Below are 6,000 nucleotides of genomic sequence, written 5' to 3' on the forward strand. Positions count from 1 at the left end.
TAGAGACACTTAGTAAATACCTAATACTAGCTACTAAACAACCTTCTATTATACTAGAGCATTATTATTTAGGTTATAATGTAGCTCTTAAATTAGTCCCTATTCTACTACTAGTATAACTAGAGCAACCTATAAAACTAAGAATTAGAAAGATAAGTTAATTCGTGTATAAGGAGCTAGGGAGGTTTATATAGAAGCGCGTAACTAAGTTATGTATATAACCTAATATAGCATTTCCTATACTAGTAGGCATGTATATACTAGAGTTAGCTTGTATTAAAGTAAGTAACGCCTATAATAAGTTTATAGGGGATATTAGTAGTAATCCTACTAAACTATCTAAACTCTTTACTACTAAGTTCTGCGTTAAGGCTCTAAGCGTGTGTAGCTATTAGTTTACCTCTACTATAGAAGGTATTATTAACTTTATGCGTGGCCTTAATAATGTATTAGTATCTGCTTATATATCTTATTAATCTTAGCGTAAGGCAGCTACACAGAAGTAGAGGGAGGCACTAAGTAGTAGAATATTATTGCCTTGTCCTCTATCTAACGTTATAGACGCTAGTAGTTAAGAGGTAGATAATATCCTTACACTATAGGCTATAGAGGGTATAGATATTATAGAGACTGTTATTACGCTAATATTAGTATATTTAATAGTAACTAGTAGAAGTAGCTATATATACCTTTTATATAACGCCCCTATATTACTATATAGACCTTATATGTGAAGGGCTTAGGCTTATGCCTAAGCCTAGGTCTAACACAAGACGGACTAAGTCCAACACCACTACTAAGCGAACACACTAGACACCTATAAAAAGGCGTAGAGGGCTTATCTCTCCTTTAAGATACTAAATACTATTATTAACGCTTATTATATTCTCCCTTAAGGCTAGTCTATAATATTTTAGTATCTTCTTCTAAATATACTATAATAGTAATAAGAGATAGACGCGCTAGATATTTAGAATAACTAGGTGCAACCTAATATAGTAGAAAGGCTAATACAATAGGTCTATAGATTAATAGAATAATAGGCTTAAGACTCTACTATAATAGCTATACTATATTAATAGAATAAAGAAATACGCAATTAGATTCTATCCTAACCCTCCTCTAAGCCCGCTAGGTTTAATAATATGCTACCTCTACCCTCTCCTACCTTATATTGCAAACCCTTCCTAGTTAGCTTACTATATAATAGCACTAAGGCAAACTTCTCCTCCTAGTAAATAACTATAGAGTTTAAACTGCGTGCAGACAAGGTCTTTATTAGGGATAAGGAGGCAAGGTTTATATATATTTAGTCCTAGTTATTACCTATAGTCTAGTGCGCTATAGCACTATACTTTAAGGATAGTGCACGCAAGCGTTAGGATATAAGTAGGTTTCTTAACTACCTAGCGTTCTATTATAGTAACTATTATAGGTAGGAGCGCGCCTAAGTTACGTTAGAACACTTATATTAGGGCTAAAATTAGCCTTTTATAGAGTTCTTTATAAATTTTATATAGCTCCTTATATAGTTAGGAGGTTTATACTAGGATAATAAATAGAAGCTTTTATAACTTTAGTAATCTCTTAATAGTTATATGCGCTTAGTTTCCCTTAATAGGGGAGTCTCTAGGATAAACTACAACGTAGCTATAGAGGAATACAAGATAATTATAGTAGATATTAAAATAGCCTCTCTAGAACTAGGTTTTCTTTAGGCTAGTAAGTCTAAGGAACCCTAGTAGAAGTCTAACTTAGATTAGGATAGTAACACAAATATAGTAGAAGTAGTAGCCTTATTAAGTGTACCTACTAAACTACTAATATTACGTCCTAACTAGATCCTACAGGACCTATTTAATATATAGAAACTAGCAAAGGTCTACACCTAGTATAGATAGGGCAGTTATTTTATGCATGTATGCCCTAATACCCTATTACTATAACTAGTAGGTGTTAAGATAGTTATAGTATTAGCAAGCGGCTCTAATTTAGGAAACTAGCTACCCCTAACTTTAGGCTAAGTTAGGGGTATAAGGAGGACACTATAATAGAGGAATTATTAATAGTAGAGGCTATTAAGTATCCCCTAGATATTAAGGCTAGGTTAAATAATCCTCCCTTCTTTATTCCCCTCCTCCTAGGTAGAGTAGAGAACGTATAAGCAATAGTTAATTTAGGGTGCTAGTGTTTTAGTGTAGTTAAGGAAAAGTTAGTAAGATAGATTAGTAGGAACTTTATAGATATTCCCCTGCAACCCTTGCAATATACCTAGGGAATTACTAAGGGTACAAGAATTTTATAGTTAGTAGTATTAGACTATAATTTAGATAGTTAGTAGTCTTAGCTTTTAGCCTATATAGTACCTAGTCTCTCCTATTAACTAATACTAGGCAGACTATAGCTATGTAGAGAGGGCGTTGTTATAGACATTCTACAAGGCAAATTAATAATTAGGAAGGCAGGAAATATAGTAGTATAGAAGAGCAGGAGACGCCTATATCCTACCTATATCTCTATTATCTTAGGTTTAGTTATAGCAGGGTTGCTAAATTAAGGACCCTAATAGGAAGATATATAGGTATAAATTTTTATAATAAATATACTAGATATTTTATAGGTAATATATAACTTACGCCTAATAAAATATCTAGGAAGTGTTAATAAGGGAAGTCCTATTAATATACACACTATCTATATTACTAATAGTATAGTTCCTTATAAGCCTAAGTATAAAACTAGAAAGATAAAGTTGCTACTAGAACTATAAGAGTTTAGGGACCTGTTTAACAAAGAGTTAGCAAGCAGTTTGCTACCCTATTAGGGCAGTATAGATTACTATATTTAGTTAATAACTCTCCTAAATAGAACCTAGCCTAACCCCCTATAGGGTCCCCTATACCCTATATTTTATAATTAATTACTAGAACTAAGAATATAACTTACTAGATTAATAGATAAGGGCTAGATCTAAGCAAGCTCTTCTGTAGCTAAAGCTCTAGTGTTGCTAGTAAAGAAGCTATTAGGCAGTTAGCGCCTTTATATAGATTACTAGATACTTAATAGCATAATAATATTAGACTAATACCTACTACTACTTATTAAGGAAACTTTGCGCATACTATCTAGCGTAAATTAGTTTATAAAAGTAGATATTTGCGCCACCTTTTATAAAGTTAGAATAGTAGAAGGTTATAAGTCCTTAATAGCTTTCTATACCTAGTTTAGGTTATATAAATAGTTAGTATATCTATTTAGTCTTAGTAGTGCGCTATCTACTTTCTAACAATATATTAATACTACGCTTGCAGAGTTACTTAGATTATATATAATAGCCTACCTTAATAATATCCTAATTTATTTAGGAGGAGACTAGTTTAACTATATAGAAAAAGTAAAGCATATACTTATACTATTAAAAGAAGCAGGACTACACCTAGACTTAGAGAAGTATACGTTTAGTGTTAAGGAAGTACGCTACCTAGGCTATATTATTAAGGTAGGCAAATTACTTAGACCTAACCCTAAGAAGCTTAGGGCAGTATAGGAATAGGAACCCCCTAGGAATATAAGAGAGGTAAGAAGTTTTCTAGGTTTTGCTAACTTCTACCGCGATTTTATTGCAAAGTTTTCTAAAGTAGCAGCGCCTTTAAACTAACTAACTAGGAAGGACACCCTATTCTAATAGGGAGAGGAAGAATAGAGTGTATTTAATACACTAAAAAAGGTATTTATATCTAGACTAGTACTAATATAATAGGACCTAGCTAAAGAAATATTATTAGAAGCAGACTATTTAGGATGCGCTCTTAGGGGTTGCTTATTATAAAAAGTTAGGGGCGTTTAGCGCCTAGTTACTTACTACTCTATAGCACTAACGCTAGAGAGACAAAACTATACTATATATAATAAGGAATTACTAGCTATTATTAAGTGTCTTAAAAGCTAGTTAGTAGAGTTATAGAGCGTTTATAAACTATTTATAATATTTATAGACTATAAAAACCTAGAGTACTTTACTAGCCTTTAAAGCTTAAGCAAGTAATAGTGCTACTAGGTAGAGGAACTTTTAAAATATTAGTACATCCTATAGTATAGACCTAGCTATCTTGCAGGATAACCTAATACCTTAAGTAGGTAACTATAAGACTTAAACTCCTCTAAAGCAATACTATAGTTAGTAATACGCCCTAAATTAATTTAGGTTACAGTATTAGAAGCAGAGGAGGCGTCTAAGTTACTAAAGAGCGCTAGCCTTTTTACTAACCTGCATATATAGACACTATAGGATAAAGTAGTATTAGAAGATAAGATATACTAAGTGCGTCTTAATATAGTTTAGAAAGGCGCTAGGTCTTTCCTAGTTTCTACTAACACAAAGCAATAGATTAGGGACTATATAATTAGCGCACACAGCACTTTGCTTTAGAGGGGTGTTATTTAGTTACTAATATAGGAACCCCTTATAACTACTATTATATAGCAAGCACATAAATTAGGTTTAGTAGGATATCTAGGAAAGAATATAATATTTTAAATACTACGCCGCAACTATTATTAGGATAGAATATTAGGAGATGTTACGCAGTATATTTAGAACTACTATTATTATAGTGCTTATATCTCCTAGAAGTGCTAATAGGGTCTATTATAACCTATACTAGTTACGTTATAATACTAGTCCTAAATATCTATAGATTTTATAGTTAACCTACCTATAAAAGATAATAGCAAACCTTAGTTCCTATTAGTTATTACTAATAGATTATCTAAATATATTTAGCTTAAAGCAACAGTCTCTATAGTAGCTAATTATTATGCAAGGATCTTCTAGGATAACTAGTAGCAGTTCTAGGGCTTCCTATCCTCTATTATTACTAACTAAGGCTCTAACTAGTTAGGATCCTTCTAGATAATATTATACTAGATAATAAAGATAAACCAGTTACTGTCCACTATATATTACCCCTAGACAGATAGCAGGACAGAGCGGGCAAACTAAGAGGTGTAGGTAGTGCTGCGCATGATAGTATGCTTTAAGCAGACTAACTAGCCTAACTACCTGCTAGCCTGCTAACTTGCACTTAATAATAGGGACTCTAGTATAACTAGTATTAGCCTAAATCTACTTTTAAATAGGTATACTATAGACACGCTATAAAAGATAATATTACTACTAGTAAAGCCTATAAATCCTTATAGAGAGGCTGTAGCGTTCTTGTCGCACCTATAGAGAGGTGTAGAGCTAGCGTAAGCTACTATTATATTCTAATAGTAATAATAATAGGAAGTAATAAACTAGTCCTAACGCCTAGCTAAAAAGTTCCTAAAAGGTAATATAGTTTAGTTTATAATACGCAATATAAAGATAAACTAACTAAGTAAGAAGTTTAACTAGCTATAGGTAAAGTATAAAGTAATAGAAGTCCCTACTCTACTTATAGTAGTATTAGACTTACTAGGGAACTTATATAAGACTATATATATAGATCTGCTAGAGAGAGCTACTAATAATCTGCTACTAAGCTAGAAGCTTTAGGACTTATAACTAGGCCCTATAGTTACTCTAGAAAATAAAGACACAACACTAGATAAATAGGAAGTAGAAGAGATCCTTTATATAAAGAATATAAGAGGAAAAGGGAAGCGTTAAGTCCTAGTAAAATAGAAGGGGTATATTAATCTAATATAGCACCCGCTAGAGGTAGTGTAGGATACTAAGGCTCTAGATAGGTTTAAGGAATAGTATAGGGATATTATGTATAATAATAGCCTAATATACACAAAAGCTAGGAAGCAAGTATAGAAGAAAACTAGAATAATAACTTAGACCTTTGTTACAATTAAGAAGTAGAAAGGTATTAGAGTTATCTTTTATTTATCCTAATAACACTCTAAGCAAGTGCCCTACTATTAAAGTTTTATAAGGTAGCTAATAATTAGGCGGCAGTGTCTATACTATTACTATCTGCGACTAACCCCCCCCTAGCTCCCCCTAAA

Source organism: Plenodomus lingam (genome assembly GCF_022343315.1).
Source record: "Plenodomus lingam strain CAN1 chromosome Unknown contig_12, whole genome shotgun sequence".
Lineage (NCBI taxonomy): Eukaryota > Fungi > Ascomycota > Dothideomycetes > Pleosporales > Leptosphaeriaceae > Plenodomus > Plenodomus lingam.